The sequence below is a fragment of the Protopterus annectens genome, chromosome 1.part2 (assembly GCF_019279795.1).
Source record: "Protopterus annectens isolate FY-2018-M chromosome 1.part2, PAN1.0, whole genome shotgun sequence".
Classification (NCBI taxonomy): Eukaryota; Metazoa; Chordata; order Ceratodontiformes; family Protopteridae; genus Protopterus; species Protopterus annectens.
The window spans coordinates 776,941,998-776,961,997 of record NC_056727.1 but is presented as its reverse complement, the minus strand read 5'-3'; the positions used below and the strand labels follow the sequence as shown (position 1 = coordinate 776,961,997).

General features: G+C 36.8%; 1 protein-coding gene and 1 non-coding gene across 3 annotated transcripts in view; one reads left to right on the top strand and one right to left on the bottom strand.

Moving 5' to 3' along the window:
* CRIM1 (cysteine rich transmembrane BMP regulator 1) overlaps positions 1–20,000 on the top strand; it is a 1,731,222-nt gene that overhangs the window by 1,622,360 nt on the left and 88,862 nt on the right. The window lies entirely within an intron of this gene.
* TRNAC-ACA lies at positions 1,483–1,555 on the bottom strand. Its single transcript has one exon. It is a non-coding gene; the product is annotated as a tRNA-Cys (tRNA).

Here is a 20,000-nt window from a genome sequence, read left to right as displayed (position 1 = left end):
AACTTTGATTTTGGTAACTTGGTTTTGTTAACTCAATCTTCAATAAAATATGAGGGGCCCAGAGGATTTGGTAGGCCTGTGCCTCCAAGGGGAAACATTTCCCAGTCAGGATAGATCAGTACTTTGTACTGTTCCAGTTAGTGAGTTTGCAAGTGGTTCCAACTTTCCTTGTGCATCTGTTCAGACTGGACCTCAGTCATTTCTCAGCCATGGAGCATGAGTCAGTGTTTCTGCCCATTGTGACCTTGTTAATGGCAGGATTGCGGTCCAGCTCCAGCCGGTCAAGTAGTTACTTAAAAGAATGCTGCATCTTTACCCTCCTTTGAGTAATACTTCCCCTTTGTAGCATTTGAACATAAGGACTTAAGAAGCAACATCTACTGTTTAAATCTGAAGTGGTGGAGCTGAACTTCTTTTGGAAAGCATGCTTCTTGGTGGCCATTGGTTCTGCTGCAGAATCCTGGAACTTCATCCAGTCCTTTACAGTGATTAGCTGCCCGGGAATTTATATTTCCTGCTGTAAATCCTCTGAACCATTTAATCCTCTCCCTCCAGCGCACAATTTTTGTCAGGGTAGATACCTATGCAGAAAAAGATTTTCCACCTTCAGTGTGCACTGCCAGCTCAGCTTTTTCTTGAAGCAGGTGTGCAGGTTTAGAAATACTAATCAGCTGTTTGTCTTATTTACAGGGAAGGAATGGTTTTCACTTAATAAACAGACTATTTCCAAGTGGCTTGCCATCTGCATTAGCATTTACAATCAAGTAGATAATTGCCTGTAGAAAATTCTGTAGTCAAAGCAAACTCCACTAGGGGAGTGGCTACCTCCTCTACTTCTTTCAGGCTGCCTGATCCTTGCTGTATAATTTTACCCAGGAATAGTGTCTCAACCACAGCTCCAGGAGTTGAGTTTCCTTTAGGACTGTGGTGCAGCTGGACTCTAATTTTCAAACTTGTTTTATGGGCTGCTTTCCAGAACTTTCCACCCTGATGTTTAGCACTTGGAATTCAGCCCCACAGGTCCTTCCAAGTGAGGTCATTGATTCCCACAGCCTGCATTTGATAGCCATGTGACTCTGAACAAGTCACTTAAAGGAAAACTCTGCCTTAGAACTAAAAAATGTGTTTTTTTTTCAGTCTTATCTTTGTTTTCTGAGCTATTTTAACAAGTCAAAATCACTCTGAGTGCATCTTATAGAATTTTAATATGTTTTTTCCACAAGTGGTGGCCAGTGGGGATTCGAATATCAATGTGATCTTATTTTTCTTCAGCTGTTTCTGTTTCCCATAATCCATTTCAAGTTTGCTTTATAAGAGTCATGCTAGATATTGGGTTCATACTAGGCAATCAGACTGCAGACTGTTACATGCCTAGCCAATAATCAGAAAGTGACCAAGGGTGAGAATCAAACCTTGTACAATGTGTCTGTGAGGTAAGCACCTTAACCATCATGCTAAGCCCAACAAAAAGCCACCCTTGCAAGGGGGCACCCGGATTTTGAATCAGGGACCTTTTGATCTGTAGTCAAATGCTCTACCACTGAGCTACACCCCCATGTAAGGAAGTAGTGGTGTATTCACACACCATTGACATATAATGGGATTAGTATCAGTCACTGTCATCTTGCATAACCTCTGCAACAGGACTGCTTCTTTTTTCCTTGAATGACCCTCATGTATGTGTGTCTCAGGGCCCATTTTACACTGTACTAAGGAGTTATACAGCTGCAACCCAAAAAGTAGCTAAACTGCAGACGTTTATTCAAAGTATCCTTTTGTAGTCTAAGATCAGTTGACAGTCCCCTCTCCCCACACCATTTCTGAGGTGTCAAAACTTGTCCCTGCCCTTAGACACCTTTGTAGTTTCATATGTGACAACTGCTATTGGAAGGAATTTGAGATAATTTTATTCCCCAGTGCCTGCAGTGGAAGAATTTTTATTTTCATTTATGTTTTTTTTTTTACCTGAATGCTGTAGAAAATGCTTTTATTATAATTAATGTCACATTATTTTTCTTCCTAAGTAAATCTGTAACAAAATATGACCATCTTTCTTGTTCCTTTACTTTGGATAGCTATTTTTCTGAGGCACAGATGTCTTGCAACATTTTATTTTCTATCTTTTCTTCTTATTCTGCTCATATAGTGATTTGTTAAAGTACAGATAAAACATTCTTCTACACACCTGATAATGACACAGTAAATTTAAGGGACTGGAAAATAATTATATTCCCAGTCCCTGCATTGGGAGGATTTTTTGGGGGGAGGCTGAATATTGTAGGAAATTCTTTATCAGTTGCATTTGTTTTATGACTTATTTTATGTTCTTTTTCTCTTTACTGCTAAGCTATAATTACATAGCAAAAAGTTCTGTTCCTTACCTTTGGATAACTTTTTTTTTTTTGCGGATATGTCTTCTGGCATTATGTTTTTCTCTCTTAATATTATTCTGCTCATTAACTGATTTGTTAATGTGCAACACAAACACTCTTCATCAAAGCTGACTCCTTGATAATGACCCAAGTACTATTCACACTTTTGTCTCTGTAAGACTTAGAAATTACTCTCTGTGCTTTAGCAGGAAACGGCACTGCTGATGGTTACAACCATCAGTGAATTGAGGCATGCCGCAGCCCATTCCTGTTCCTGTAACTGAACTTGTTCCATTGCTAAGAGTACATGGTTTGAGTCTTTCCATCTTCATTTGCCTGCTACATGACCTTGAACAAGTCACTTAACCAGACAGTGCTTTGCAGCAGTTGGGAATTTGGCTGAACCACCTAATGGACTCGTGCGCTGCATGCTTAGCAACCTTTTATGAACCTATACCCCTATCCCTTTATTCCTTTTTTCGGTACTCATCACAACTATCACAGTACTGTTTCTATGTTATGCTTCTTCAGTATATTAAGCTTTGGTGGCTGTGGGTTTCAGTAAATGTCTGAAGAAATTCATAGCCTTTCACTCTGTGTTAATCTTTTCTGCATTTTTTCTCAATCATAATTGCAGTGGTGATATGTTTAATGTACAAAACATTTCCTGCAGTGTCTTTTCCTGCTGCTTTCCATTTTCAGCATGCTTCCCCACAGTTGACTATATGTTATCAGTGATAATCTCTTGTTTTGTACTGTCCTGTATTTGCCATTTGTGTACGTTTTTCCCTTTGCATGGCTCCCCATTGCACTGTATGCCTAGTAATCATCTCCTGTGAAATGATGTGTATAGCAATGCTTACTTCTGCTAAAGAGGGGCAGTCTTCTTACTGTCTACTAATATGTCTTTCAACCCCTGGCAAACTCCACAGTTGCTGAACTAAAAAACTACAGTTTGGTGACCAGTATGAGCACAGGCAGTGTCAATCAGACAAGCAAAAATGGCTGTCAAATAAATATGCTCCATTCGTAATATGTTATACATGTCTGCATTTCCCTTGCACAATGGTAAAAAAGATACAGCACAAGTTCAAGAATATTTGCTGTCTGTTTTTTTTCACTAAATGCACAATCATAGGAAGCATTGGTTGTTGTTAATGCACTTAATATTTTAAGAAGCATTCTAGCGTACTTTGTCAGGTCCAATTTCTCCCATTGTTTTCCTAGTGTTGCACAGGAACTGCTGCATCACCTTGACTCCTGTCTTTCATACACTTCAGCCATATTTTGTCTGCTCTTTGTGTTGTGTTTTTAGTTTTCAATTTCAATTCTTGTTTTCTTTGCTTGTGCAAATTTGTCAGAAGAGGTGACAACTGCTTTTGAAACCCCAACTGATCTGATTTCTTTGTTTTGCTATGAAAGGCAGGGCTACATTGGAAGCTGCTGTTAATCAGTGTAAGTTCTCTTCCAATCTGCAGTAAAGGCAGTAAAAAATAGTTTCATGCCTCTCTGCCTTTTTTATAGCAGTTGCTGAACTCCTGACATCAGCAGGACTAATTACACTGGAAGATTGTCAACAGTACCTAACAGGATAAACTACAGATTTCTCTTTGTCTGTGGTAGATCATGCATGTGGAGACAAATTCCTCTTCAAAGTATGTGAAAAGTTAAGCTTAAACAATAACTGGCTGGGCTTTCCCTTCCTTCAATTCCAAGGCAAGGAAATTAAAGTTTTATAGAGTACACGCAGTATTCTGGTACCTACACAATACCTGTAGGGAGAAAAGTGACTTAAGAGTTGAGTTAAACAGCAAGAGAAGATGGAGTTCTCCTTTAGCTAGATAATGCTCCCACAATGAATCTGAAAAAAGGCCTATGTAAATCTGTAGCTCGGTTTTAGTTATTGAGTTCAAATAAACAAAAGTAAATAAATAAATGAACAAACTAATAAGCAAATATTAGGTGTAACAAATATTTCTTACCAAATCAATAGATTTGTTGATGTCAAACATTCCTTTTACTGCCCTGTAATATGGGTGCCCCTATGCTACCACCATTGGTTGCTGCAATTCCCTGTAAGTTATTTTTTTATTTAGCTAGTTATTGTCTTTGTTGACTGGGAAAGTCCCTTTAGGTGTAACCCATTTTCAGCAGAGGCCCAGGTTGAAAGGTAGCTCCATTACATAACATTTGTAATTAACAGTTTTATTTAAATATTTGTGTATTACTTCCTTGCAGTTTAGAATTCAAATGTATTTATTTATTTTTTTTTTACAATAAGGGTACTCTTTACTCTCTGGGAGTAAACTGGAGGAATATCATTTTAAGTGTATTTATGTTGATGACTTATGATGTCAGAGGCAGTGCTGCCAATGGGAGCTGGGAACTCATTGTGTGATCATTTAATGTAAATGCTGAATAGTGACTGGTGGAAAGAATAAACCAAACCAAAGGGACCATCAGAAAAGATCTTTTCATTGTTATATACTTTCTGACAAATGATTTACAGACATTTTTACATTTCAGGCCACCCTGTGGTTTGCACTGCTTTGTTTGTTTGGAGGACTTTAATGTTAACTAGCCTATTTCCTTTTCCCCTTTAAGATCTCCAGAACAGTACACCATATAGAACCTTACTGATGCTGTGTACACTAGAAGGCTGAAATAAACATTATGGAATCTACCTGCTGAACTTTGAAGCTCGGATTCTTATTGGAGTTTACCACAGTTCTGTTGCATTGTATGAATGAGTCAGCCCGTGGATAACTATACCTCAAAAACAGTTTTTCCTGTATATTTTCAATATCCAACCCCTTATGTGTATTTTGCTGAACTTCCACAACCCTTACATTTTTGTATTAAATCATACTTTCCATGTGTGCTTCCACCAAGCAAACTGCAGTATTCTTTGCTGTAGACACATCCTCTCTGTCTGTTACTACTGCACAAGTCTTGTTGTAATCGCCCTACGTGTGCTGTTCTGTACTACATACAATAGCATCCCTGTGACTGACCTTTGCCAAATAGTTTTAGAAGATAGTTCCTTGGGATCTTAGGGCACAGCAGCTGTGCTCTTCATTGGCATGCACCCTATAGCTTTGTACTTTTTTCTTGAAAGCAGTCTCAGTATAAACAATGTTTCACCTGGGAACTATTAAGTGTGAAGCCTGAAGCCCCACTAAGCAATCTCCACCTGCACTAAGCCCAAACATAATATGAAAAACCCAGAAAGCACCTATAAAAATAGAAAATATACAATTAAAGTTCAACCATTGTATCAAATGGAACTGTACATATACTACTATCAAAAAAGCTACCTGCCGGCAGGTTTGAACCTGTGCCTCTGTCTTTCCAATACAGAAGTAAGATCAACAAATATAAAAAGTAGTTACCAACAATTTCTGGCAGTGAAGGTATTTCTTGATGTTATCCCTTTCATAATTTTTGGCAGTTGCTGTTATGAATTGTTGACAACGTCTGTACAATTAACTTCTGATCATTGCTGATTGTTTTAATCAAAAGTCAGAAAACCAAAATGTTTTGTTACATTTTGACCTTGGGACTATTTCATATTGATTATTCTTACAAATCTGTTCTTAAGAATGTGTATGTACTCAAATTAAATGTTATACATAACATCTGGAATATTTATTATTATTGGAATTTTCTAGCTCTTTGCTTTTCTATCATGATTTGCTAACTTTCCCGAGAATTAATTTAAAGATCCTAGCAAGAGCTGTACAGCTCATGCTAGAAAGGCCCTTCCAGCACAGTGTGCCCAAATGTGATTCCAGAACACATTACATGTGATGAGGTCAGACGTCATTACTGGCTAATGTGCATGTTTCCTGAATCGCAGATGCTATTGCGATAGCATGTTTCGGGAGTACTCTGCTGCTGATATAGACAGTGGAATTTCCCCCTTCAGTCACTCTGTCACATATTTACACACACAGACACAGAGACACACACACTACAGTCTCTGTTCCCATTACTACCCTGCCATGGTTCCCTCTACCTCATAACACTTAAATGCTGTTATGGCACTATGCAAGAGTCAGCACTGGTGGTCTAGTGTATCCCCTCACTCTCTAGGTCCGGTTATGATATAGATGCCATCATGAAACTTTAAAGAGCCAGTTATGGTGGTGTACTGGTTCCCCCTGTCCCCCCAATCCCCTTACTAATGTTGGTGCCATTATGGCACTTAAGTGTAAGCCTTGGTGCCCCATCCCCATAGTAAAATACGTGCCTTAGGGCACATTAAGGTGTATTCCTTGGTGTCTATTGTATCCCCCCCATTCCAGTAGAAATGCTGGTGCTGGTACGGCATTGTAGAGTGTGTATCTGTCACCCAGAGTCCCAGTAGTAATGGTGGTGCTGGTACAGCATTATAGAGTGTGTATCCCCCACATCTGGTCCCAGTAGTAATGTTGGAGCTGGTACAGCATTGTAGAGTGTGTATTCTGCACCCTCAGTTCCAGTAGTAATGGTGGTGCTAGTACAGCATTACAGAGTGTGTACCCCCCATCCCTGGTGCCAGTAGTAATAATGGTACTGGTACGTCATTGTAGAGTGTGTATCCTCCACCCCAGGTTCCAGTAGTAATGCTGGTGCTGGTACGGCATTGTAGAGTGTGTATCCTCCACCCCAGGTTCCAGTAGTAATGCTGGTGCTGGTATTGCATTGTAAAGTGTGTATCCTCCACCCCTGGCTCCAGTAGTAATGCTGGTGCTGGTACGGCATTGAAAAGTATCTATCTTCCACCCTGAGTTCCAGTAGTAATGTATGGCATTGTAAAATGTGTGTCCCCCACCCCTGGTCCCAGTAGTAATGTTGATGCTTGTACTGCATTGTAGAGTGTGTATCCTCCACCCCCATTTCCAGTAGGAATGTTGATTCCAGTACAGAATTGTAGTGTGTGTATTCTGCACCCCCGGTCCTAGTAGTAATGTTGATGCTGGTACAGCATTGTAGAGTGTGTATCCTACACCCCCCCGGTTCCAGTAGTAATGTTGATTCCAGTACAGCATTGTAGAGTATGTATTCTCCACCCCTGGTCCCAGTAGTAATGTTGATGCTGGTGTGGCATTCTAGAGTGTGTCTCCTCCATCCCTGGTTCCAGTAGTAGTGGTGCTGGTATGGCACTGTAGATTGTGTATCCTCCACCCTGGTTCCAGTAGTAATGGTAGTGCTGGTATGGCACTTATTCACATTAAGTTCCTTGGTGTCAGGTGGTTCTCCCAACGCTCCCATCCCCATTTTGATGCTGGTGCCATTATGGCACTTTCACAGTAAGCTATAGTGACTTGTGACTTGCCCCCAACATGTTTCTGTTCTGAGTTGAACATGGCCTCTTGGCCATGTTTGCTACCACAAAAATGGTGGAGTTGGCCATGCTGATTTATACATCTGAGGGAGTTATTCAGTCTCTCAGCCACCTAGGTGCCTTCTTGGGGGTGCTGTTCTGATGGGAGAGCACATGGCTAATAGCATTCTGCATGGCCCTGGGGGCAGCCCTTCATTCTGCCGCACGTCTTTGTGTTGGAGGACCATGCAGCACCATGTAAGAGTGCTTCATGAAAAGAAAAGCTACCACAACTTGTACATGGCAGTTTACATGTTATACTAGGTTTATGAAAATGGTCTGTTAAAGTTAAGGCAATAAAAATGTATCCATTGTCAAGTCTTGGATCTTTTGCTAGTATATAGAGATAGATATAGATATATATTTAAGTAAATACATATATATATATACTATACACACGCACACGCACACACACACACACACACATACATATATATATATATATATATATAGAGAGAGAGAGAGAGAGAGAGATATCCTTTAGGAGTCTGTTTCATGTTAGTTCCCTACATCGCTCCATGTGTCAAAAGTGTTTTAATCTTTGATGTTATAGCTACATCATTGCTTCCATACATGCGATCGAGTGAGCATACATGATAAGAGATTTTTAAGCCTTTGCATTTAGATACTGCAAGTGTTTTTACTTGGTTCTGGACACTTGAAACTTGTGATAGTATGTGTGTGTTTATTTATATATATATATATATATATATATATATATATATATGTGTGTGTGTGTGTGTGTATCTGTATATATACACATACACATATACTGAACTATCTTTCAGTCTCATTTTTCATGTAGAGCTTGTATTTTATTTCTTCTGATCATAAATGAGTACATTATTTTTCTGTAGTACTGTATGTTATGTTTTGCCTTATACATGTCTTTATTTGTACTTATTCTTTTGAGGTTCGATAGCTTAAAGTTAGGGCTACCAAACTGTTTGCATAAACAGTTGCAGACAATTTTACCTCTGCTGTTTTGGGAATCTCCTTGCCGTATAAAACTAATCTTTCCAATATCCCTTGAATGCAGATTAAAAAAAGAGCCATGCAGCCAGAAGATACCCCTGTCTCACTCTTTTCTGAACAGAAAACATAAAGATATTGGAACACATGCATGTTGTACTGCCGTTTATTGTGCCAGCATATGATTTGCAATTATCAAGCTTTCAGGCAAGCAGGAGCCCTTCTTCAGGAGGTTTACTAATGTTAGAATAAGTGCTTAAATATCTGCTTGTATCGAAAAGGGAAGTACATCATTTCTCTCTTATTGGCTAAAAATGTCAATATGGAAAGAAAATTATGCATGCGTATTTCTCCCGTTACACTTTATTCATGGATGCTGACCCTAACTGTAACCTTGCCCCTGTCTCCACCTGTAATCTCCAGCCAGACTACCAAAATTTTTTTTCCTAGGGGTTTAACTAAACAAGACAGGTAAAAACACAAACACGGAGCACATACACAACACAGCATGCATATACCATACAAAGTATTACCTAACCTAATCATACCTCCAAACCTAAATCTAAAATACAAGTGCAAGCACTAAAGAACACTCACACATATACACACACACACAGAGACACACACACATATATATATATATATATATATATATATATATATATATATATATATATATATATATATATATAAAGCTGCCCACTGCCTTACATGTCTTCTAACCCCAGCCTATAAAACCTCACTTACCTGCACACAGCCATAGCTCTGATACTTGACAATCCTATATATATATATATATATATATATATATATATATATATGTGTGTGTGTGTGTGTGTGTGTGTGTGTGTGTGTGTCTACCTAAAAATATCAAAATCCCAGAAGATGGAAGACAACATTGTTGAGATGAAATCAGCAAAAACCCATTTCAGTGACGGACCCTATCAGCAAATGTATTCCTAGGGTAAGTAACCTGTTGGCCAACAAGGTGAACTTTGCCCTTTTCCCAACTGTAGTGCAATCTCGGAGTTGGTATATTTAGTTAGGGGGGCATAGCCACCCGCTTGGGTGGGTTAGGGATGGTGTAGTTTGATTCTTGTGACATTTGGTGTTAGTGGTTACTTACCCTGGGAAGATATTTGTCAATCCAGTCTTTTGCTGAAGTGGGTTTTCACTGATTTTTGTCTCAATGATGTTGTCTTCGATCTTCTGGGATTTCAATGTTATGAAGTAGACCCATATATATATATATGTGTGTGTGTGTGTGTGTGTGTGTGTGTGTGTGTGTGTGTGTGTGTATGTAAATGTGTATATATATATATACACACACACACACACACACACACACACACACACATACACATTACTTATACTGCACAACTTCAAGTTTATAAAAGCTATTCCCATAGATATATACTTGTTGAAAAAAGGCCATTACTAAAGTAGCATAAGAACTATCCGTGGTGGTGCAGCGGTAGCATTGTTTCCTCACAGCAAGAGGTTCTCCCGTTCAGTTCTCAGCTAGTGTGTGGGGAGTCTGCATGTCCTCCCTGCGGGTCGAGTGGCGTTCCGAAAGACATGCGTGAATGGACGTGCCTTCGTTGAAGGTTGGGCGTCGAGCTGGCAACTTGGCACCGTGAAAATCTACTGCCAATCATTAGCGGACCAGAGTCCCACTGTGGCGACCCCTAACCGGGAAAAGTCGAAAGACAACAACAACTAAAGTAGCATAAGAAGTTGCAGAAGTGGTTCCCATAGCAGTTCTTCTCACCTCAGTATATAAGACCTCTTCAAAATGAAATAGCTATTGTTTAGGCAGAACTGCACTAATTCATTAATAAAGCAGGCTATGAGAGAAGACCTTAAAAAAGTTATGTTTTAGTAATGTGAAGTAGTCCTACAGTACACTTGAACTTAACCAAAAAATGAGATGTGATTGTGTTATAACTTGCCTTTGCCATTATAGCTTATCAGTACTGAAGCCTGCTTCCAATTCAAATGGCTGTTATGTTCTAATGTCAACACATATACATCGACAAAGAAATGTTGGCATGCTTCTTTACATGCTCCAAAGCTATCCCTTAGAACATGCATATTATAAAGCAGTGCCCTCCCACACACCCACACCCCCTGTAATTATTTATTTAATCTCTGTGATTGTACAATCCCCAGGGAAGGGCATATTCCCCATTCCGGGATTTGTTTGATCTTGCACAACTGTCAACCATCTGTTCTGTAAACCAAAGCATGTGGAACAAAACAGAGGTAGATTTTAGCTTAAATTGACTACTACCTCATTTACCATGAATATGTATGGGTCTTGGGCATTTGGTGAAAATGCTCAGTAATCGACATTTGGTTAATCAACCACATTTGGTCAAAATATGCAGATGGTCAACAAGTGTGCAAGATCAGCATTCTCCTGGTAGGGGAATATTCCCTTTCCCTGGGGATTGTGCAGTCTTAGAGTTAGTATGTATATAATTAGCATGGGATGTAGGGGTGGAGAGGGGTGCTTACCTGTCTGCAGAAAACAATGTTTGGTCTTTCTTGGTGCATGTATGGTAGTGTTCCTTTTGTGGACAGTATTTTGACCGCTGACATTTCGGTTTTGTAATATATATATATATATATATATATATATATATATATATATATATATATAATATGTGTGTGTGTGTGTGTGTGTATATATATATATATATATATAAAATGTGTGTGTGTGTGTGTGTGTGTGTGTATATATATATATATATATATATATATATATATATATATATATATATATAGATACACACACACTTCTCAACCATATGTTGCAACTATGACACAGTGGGAGACCTTTGCCCTGTACAAGTAAATTTCAAATTAGTTATCCTGAATAGATTGATAATTGTTGTAAAACAATTTTAATGATAACTAGAAGAGTTATGTGTCTGTACCTGAAATTGTCTTTTTTAATCCTTTTAGTAAATATGGACAAAGAAGTAACTTCCCTCCATGAATATGGGAAATGTATTTGTTTTTAAATACTGCTGAAAATTATGACATAATATGTTTAATCAGCTTGGTTTTCTAATTTTATATAATTTAATAATAAATTCATGGGGTCAGATGCCTTATGATTTTCTATTTTTTGAATCTGATTTATTGCCCTTCCTGTTATGTTCTTTAAAGTATCACACACTTGGCATACATTAGGAAGTCGGCTATTTGAGGGCATATTTAAGGGCATATTAATGATAATCCTCATTTGTTTTTCTTTTAAATTATGCCTACTGTATACCTCTACTAATATACCATCACCTTGATATTGTCCCCTTCCTATCCCATGAACTGTCAACTGCAAGAACAGACTTGACAATCAGTTCATTAATAGCTCTTTCCATATCCAGTCATTTTGTTTAGCCTACTGAATCTCTTATTCATAGTTCATTTAAATAGTTAGATTAGTTCTTACTATTTGTTTACTTAAACTTTTTTGGTAGCTTTTCTCCTCGGGTCTCTGCTGAAAAAGGACTTCTAAGAACCCAGACAGACTAACCCGGTTAAGAAATGTAAAATTAAATAAATAAAATAAATGTGTTCATTGACTGCACCTATTCTTCTTACTTTCCTGTAGTTAGCCATTTAAGCTGCATAACTGTAAAAACTTTTTTTTTTTTTTATTGGACACTCATCAAACCATAAGTTTACTTTGGCCTGGTTTCCTTGCATTTAGTGCTAAATTTGTATTGTCTTATGTCATCAAGTATTAACTGAAAGCGGTTGGTGAAAGTTAGGTTGAAGTCACGGTTCTTTTTTCTTTGCCGGTGTCTTATTTTCTAAGATGTCATGCACTTCTTGATCACTCCTTTTTATTGTCTGTAAAGTCGAATTTATCCTATTTATTACTTTCTCTCATTCATTCATCTTTTGATTATGTCCTAAATTATTGTCTGCTTTTACTAAACTTGAAAATAATTTCATTTTCAGTAGCAAATGATTACTGTAACTCTTGTATCAATCACTGGTTTACAGTTCTCAACCTTTTACCATGAACAAATGTAATATCATTATTTGCTATAAAGGTATACTTTCCACTGGGCCCAAGCCTGTTAGTTGCATGTAATATTATTATTGGTGATTATCTACTAATTTGATCAGAATCTCCTGAAGTATTTTACCCTTTTTCCTTGCAGAAGTTTGTGTTTTATAGTAACAGATGCTGTAATTTATTAGCCATACTAACATTTAAATCGGCAAGGATTATTAAGATGTATCCATTCTTATTGACAGCTCCAGCTGTTATAATTTCTTCTAATGATGCCCATTTAATTTTTCATCCTTTCCCTGTCATTAAGCTTTGAAAGGACATACAAACTGAGCATTTTATATCTCTCCAGTAAAAGTCTAACATATTAAACCTAGCAGTTTTTACTAAAAGTTTTTAAGAGAAACTCGTGTCTGGCTTAATAAAAGTAATTAGATTTATCTTTGCTGCTCAAAAGTCATTATCTTTATTTGCCTTATTTCCAATGTATTCAACGCTTCCACTTCCAAACTTTTGCAAGTATGTTATCCTTGTTTTGTAAATCTGTTTTTCATGTTTCTTATAAGTTAATAACATCACACTCATGTTTACATCATAAAATGAATATCTTCAAGTTTACTTGCAAACCTGACAGTGATCTAAGTTAATCAAGTTACTACATTTCTGTCTGCATTTACAAATTCATGTGAAAGATGATGTCCATTGGTCTGTTGTCTCATCTTGCTAGTGCATTATACAAATACCACATTGTCACTAGGGTTTAGCCTTTTTGTTTGTTTATTTCATAACTTATTCTGGTAACACGTCTGACTGACTTGAATTACCATGTTTGTTACTCGTAATATGTAACTAAATCCATGCTACTTTTATGTAATTGATTCATAAAGGACAATTTAAAATTAACTTAAGCTTCCATATCATGTCATTAGTATATTGGGTATAATAAAGAAGACTGATTAACTTTTCCTACCTCATTATTTCCATCAGAATCTTTCAAGTCATTTTTATACTGTTTCTTCCTCTGTCCCTTTGTTTCTTAGATTGTCTACTGATTCTTCTTGCCTTTTATTTTCTCCCTTTTTATCTTTGACAGCAGACTCCTCTGCACTCCTAAAACTTACTTTCTAACCATATAGTCCAAAGGATACTTTGTTTCTCTTAATATAAAAACGTCAGGATTGCTGAATGTAGGAAAAGGTCCTATTACAAATTATTCTCACAAGTGTCAGGTTTGCTGAACATAGGATAAGGTCCTCTTACAAATTATTTTCCCAAGTGTCAGGTTTGCTGAATGTAGGATATGTTCCTATTACAGATTATTTTCCCAAGTGTCAAGTTTGCTGAATGTAGGATAAGGTCCTATTACAAATTATTCTCCCAGGTGTATCATGTGCGTTATATCAACTTATGTTATCACATTACCTAAAATGATATTAATCAGATATTCATAGAAAAAGGTTTGATAATTTGTCAATATTACATAATATTTATTTTGGATTTTGTATATCTGTTTTTATAAAAGAAATTGAGAAGGTCTGTTATTATATATGCCTTATAACATGTTATCGTATTATTATTTTGTCTTATTACTATGCTTGTCTTTCCTCCAATTTCTCCTGTCCTTTGTTCTCTGAAATGTTTTAATTTGTGCCAGATTTTACTGCTGTATGTTTCCTATTTTTCTCTAAAGGCGGTGCATGTGTTCCATCTGATAACATTTTTCTTTCTCCATCTTTTATAATATTGTAACGTAGTTTTACTTTAAAGCTTTCACATTTCTAGTTGCCTTTCTTATTCTTTTATTTTTGTTTATTGACTTCTTTCTCTCCAAAGTCCCTCCCTTTGCTAGCTTCCTTTTGATGTCCTTATCACCGTTTTTTTTTACTCTTCTCCTGTTTACAAAACATTGTCTGAGTCTGTGTTTCATGGTTTCCTATCATTTCTACTGTCTTTCTCCTTGTCTTATTGTTATTCTCGCCTTCTCTTTTATATCTTCACGTGTTTATCCATATTTTTCTTCTTCTGTTTGGCATTCATCCATAATTTCATCATTACATTCAGATGAAATAATCAGCCTGTGTTATACTCTTACCCACTTATGTTGACTCTTGTTCCTGTTCTGATTACTCATATTAGCTATTCAGCCCTTCCCACCATTCCAGGTTTATTGTTTTCAAATTCCATGTTGTTTATGATTGTTTCAGAATTATTTAAGGTGCCGACATATCATCCATTAGACTGTTCAGATAATCTTTATATAATATTTAGGATTTCTTCTCATCTTTTTGAATCTCCTAACCTATACTTGTGGGTACTGGGTTCCCCTAATTCTGTCTCAGTCTTTCATAACCATTCTCTGAAAAATTATTTTGTCAGAGGCATACAGACCATAGTTCTTATTTGATGTGTTTGGAACCGACATTCATCCACTCTTACAGAAAACAGCCAGCTTTCATCTCATCTATTTTTCTGTCTCAGTTTGCACAAAGGGTCTTCAAGTAATTTCAGCAAATATTGTTTTGACCTGGTCAAGAGCCTTAGGTTCTAAAACTTTGATACTACCAGCTGACATTTTGTTTTACAGCGAACTTATCCATTCTAGCATTATTTCTTGCTTTAATGTTACTTTATCCTTCCAGCTGAATATTTCATGTGTAGTAATTTGCCTTAACTACATTTGTTCTTTGTAAGTCATGGCTTCCTTTTGATTATTCCCATCTTCCTTGTCATTTCTTTCTATTCTGGAGAAAATTATAGTCTGATATAAGCTCCATTCAAAATCCTCTTTGAAATTCTTATTTTTTCACTTCTCGGTCTTACTCAGACTGTTTTTCTAGCAGTGCACTTTCCTTCAAGTTGCCATTTGTGTTTTACAGGTGAACATTTTCCCAAACTATCCCAATTTAACATATTTATAAAAAGTTCCTAAAGTGCAAGCAAGTGCTTTCAACCTTTAGGATAAATCAGAAGAGCCTTCAGTCATGTGATTTTACTTAAAATACTTATGAGGCACCTCTTGTCTCTTTTGTGTGATGCAGTCTAATCAGCAACTTCATGAGGTGCTGCAAGCTTTACATCTGAAGGAAATTGTAAAATACAAGTCTGACCTTGTAGTGGGAGGCAACACTGACATAATCTTGTGGCTTAATACTGAGTAAGGTGATAAGGAAGCTAATAATTGCATCATTGTTAACTCCTTAAGTGATAACACCATTGTTATTCTCTGTTACCCCTTCTTAAAGATTTTATTTATTTATTTTGTTACTTAATATTTATTTTGATGAATTGTGTTGATTTCTAATGGAAACAGCAACAAAAGTTGTCTTGATTCAATATGTCAGTATCTACAAACACATTTTCTTATAATTACTTATAACCGTTAACAAGCAGCTACATGCTTTAAATTTTCAACCATACATAGTAATTGCCTATTAGTGAACTCTGTCCACTTGTAACAGAATTCCAGAATGCTGGAATCTAATAAAAAACTGTCAGTGTTCACATCTAATGCAAATTATGAAATGCCAACAAGAGCTAAGTGACTAGAAGGCATCTGCCTGTAATAAGTAAATTAGCTGTCAAATGAAAGTTAATAGTAGCTGTACGTCTTTGATCTTGTTCACATATAAGACAAGTTAAGCGCTTTTAACATCTTTCACTGTCTGTTACAATTTAACTTGTGCTTAAAATGACAAATAACATCTACATTCACACTGAAGAAAGAAAAAAAGAAAAATACTCAAACAGTGATTCCTCCAAGACCTTTTACTGGCTTAACCATCCTCAGTTGTAACAAATGTAATTAGCTAATTAGAAGTTTCCACTATTATTGTAATGTATAAGCTGTGCATAGATAAAGGAAATATTGGAACTGTATAAAGACTGTTGTCAATGCAGTCTTTAGGGACTGCAACTTATTCCTCACTGAACGTCAGGTATTTTTTTTTTTTTATATTCAGTACTCTGTTATTCCTCAATGAACCTCAGGTATTTTTTCTTTTTATATTCAGTACTCCGGCCAGTTCAGCTTGTAGACATTTTGTCATTCTGTTGGTTAAATTTAACAAAATTTTTAGCTCCCAGTAAGAACATCACCCCGTATGGACAGCACTGACTTCCATCTTCACTGTCTGCGCCAAGCTCAGTAAAATCTAGCTGAAGTTTCCAGATTGTCTTGCTCTTTCTGGATGACATAAATACCTCAGGCTCCATTGTAAACCAAACCATCTCAACCACATGTAAGGCCTATGGCTTACTGATTACCCCTTAGACTACATGTGATGGTCTTCTGGATCTGCTGATTTGATTACTTTTATTGCTGGAATGTGAGAAAAATATTGCAAGTAGTACTACAAGTCCAGTGAAGAATTTTTCAAGTAGTGTGGAAGGGCCATGAAGCCTTCACTACTCAACTGAATGGCTGCTCCAGCATGCTCCTAGTCTCACTGTATGGTGTAGAAGCGATGCCCATGAATAGTACGCTCAAGACCTAAAGTAGAACAGTAACTAGGACCTTCAACTGAAGTGAATACCCAGTCAGTGGTATTTGCTAACTTTAAATTTAGTGTAAAGTCAGTGATCAGCATTCAGAGTTATGCCTAGTGTTCTTGTCTTACCTGATTGCTTATATAAGATGTATTTACCTTGAAATAATTGATTTCATATATAACAAAAGATCTGAAATGCTTTCTATATGAACCATACAGTAATGATGCGTAATCAATGGATAATACAAAGTACTGTCATCATTACATAATTTATTATATTGCTTTTCTCCAGTTCATTGCATTTGTGATTATTTTCTAAGGAATGCAAGAAAATAAAATAAAGCTTTACAACCTAATTTTCATTCCCCCATATAAGAATCACACCTTACTTACTTGAGCATATAAAACTAAAAATTCCTTGGAGTGTCAAACAACGTCCTTGTGTTTGTAGTGGTGAACACTTTATTTGCCAGGTAGGGAGCTTTGAATCTAAGAAATAAAATAAACATACCAGTTATTTAGTATAAAACTGATGACAGTAGTAAATAGTAAGTAAGTTAGGGCGTACAGATTCCATAACTTGCCCAAGTTATCAGATGCTAATCCATACACTCACTTTTGATGCCTGTGGGTTCTCCACACCAGGTACCCGGATTCATGTTACATTGTTGACGCTATAGTGGGATGCTGCTTTGCTGAGGTGCTGTCTTTGTGATGCGATATTAGACCATCGGCCAATGGTACTGCTAGCTCAGGTAGACAAAAGGTCCTACATCACTTACTGAAAAAGTAGATGCTTTTTACTGAAAACAAGTAAAAAAAAAAAAAAAACAAAAAGGGTTGTACTAAAATGTTAGATGTGACAGCATAGTTCATTTAATGTCCCTTATGTTATACAAAATAATTTCTATTTCTAATACATTCTTTATAAATGTGTGTCTTAGATTGCTTAATACCAGAGTTATCACCCTGCTTATTTTTGTACAGAATTTTACCACACCATACAGTCAGCAAGTTAAAACAACAGGGAAGAAAACAGAAAGTATGAATACTGCAGAAAGGAGTTATTGTCGAACAAGTGGGTGCAGCATTTTCAATTTCCACTTCTGATAAGTTATAATAATAACTGTAAATTCATTTTCATATATATATCTTATTTTCCTGACTCCCTTGCTTAGAGCCAATTTACAAAGGAACTTTTAAATCTGTTACAGTAAAAGTACAGGTCTAATAATCTGCTGTACCCTACATCCGTCAAATAAGCAACGTTTCACTTGTTTTCCTCTTTTGCTCTGTTCTTCGTTTCACTTTTAACTGCTAGCTTTCTTTGACACAATCTCCATAAGAGACCTCAAACTCTAGATTCCCCTGGAGCTCTTTCCATTCTTTCTAATAAGCTGTTTTTAATCAATTCCCTTAAGATATTCCGAAAAGATACACCACAATACTTAGTTAATATACTGTTACACTACACTTTCTTACCACAGTCCTTTTGAACCCACTCTTTCCACGTTATTTTTTTCTGCAGTATTTATATTGAAAACTATCCTATTATTTATTTATTTTTTATTTTTCTTCTTTGTAGTTCTTGCACCATGTAATCCCAGTTTCTAGTAATAATATCATCCTCCCCATGACTTGGCAAAATTACCCCTGGTCATTATGGCTGGAAATAAGCCATATGTAGCTGGACTTACCAGTACAGCAAAAGTGAATAAATGTACACTACTTACTTTCATCTTGTAATTTATCAGTTAAATAAACACATAAAACAGGTGGAGCAAGAGGTTGTTTGTATACCAGCTGAGTAGATCTTCATTCATTTTAGCCTGTTTTTTGTTCACTTAAGCTGCTTTTGTTTCTTTAAGCTTGTGTTACAGAACTGTGAAAGTATGTAGCTATTGGAATGGTCAGAATTTTTAAGTTTAATTCTTGGATGTAAGTATACAATGGAGCAACTAGTACACAATAGCTAGTATTTGCATATTATGTTTTGGCATAGTCAGAAAACATGAGTTGTCATAGATCACTCTCTTCTTCACTACCACCTGTGTTCTTTGAAGCATCATTGGTACATTGCCTTGCAAACGTGCTGATCTGGGCTACACAAGATGAAAAGCAGTTTTCTTCACTAATAATAGAAAGCAGTATTTACATGATTCAGTTCTAGCATGTAAGCAAGGCTAGCTGCACTGTGGTGACACACGCACATACACACACACACACACACACACACACACACACACACATATATATATATATATATGTGTGTGTGTGTGTGTGTGTGTGTGTGGGATTACTGACTTGCAGTGGCATACCACAATGTCAGTGACAAGAACATGGAATACAAAAGTCAACAACAGAAATGCTGACAATCAACTCTGTATGCATGAGTAAAATCCTTGCCTCATCCAACCAAAAAAAAAAAAATACATTGTTTTTTGCACAGGGCAAGCATTCCTGCAATTCCACACCCCCTGCTAATTATATGTACTAAGTCCAAGATCGCACAGTCCCTGGGAATGGGAATATTCTCCCACCTGTGGATTGTCGATCTATCGTACCTGTCAACCATCTGCATATGTTGACCTTTTGTGGTTGATTAATCTGTTTTGTCAAACACTTTGGTCGACAAAACTGATAGTCAACAGGTGTCTGAAATCAACAATAACAAGGGTTGCCTCTTCCCTGGGGATTGTGGATCTCAGATTTAGTGTTTCTAATTAGGGGGTGTTGACGGAGCACAAGGGAGGTTGTCCCCCTGCAAA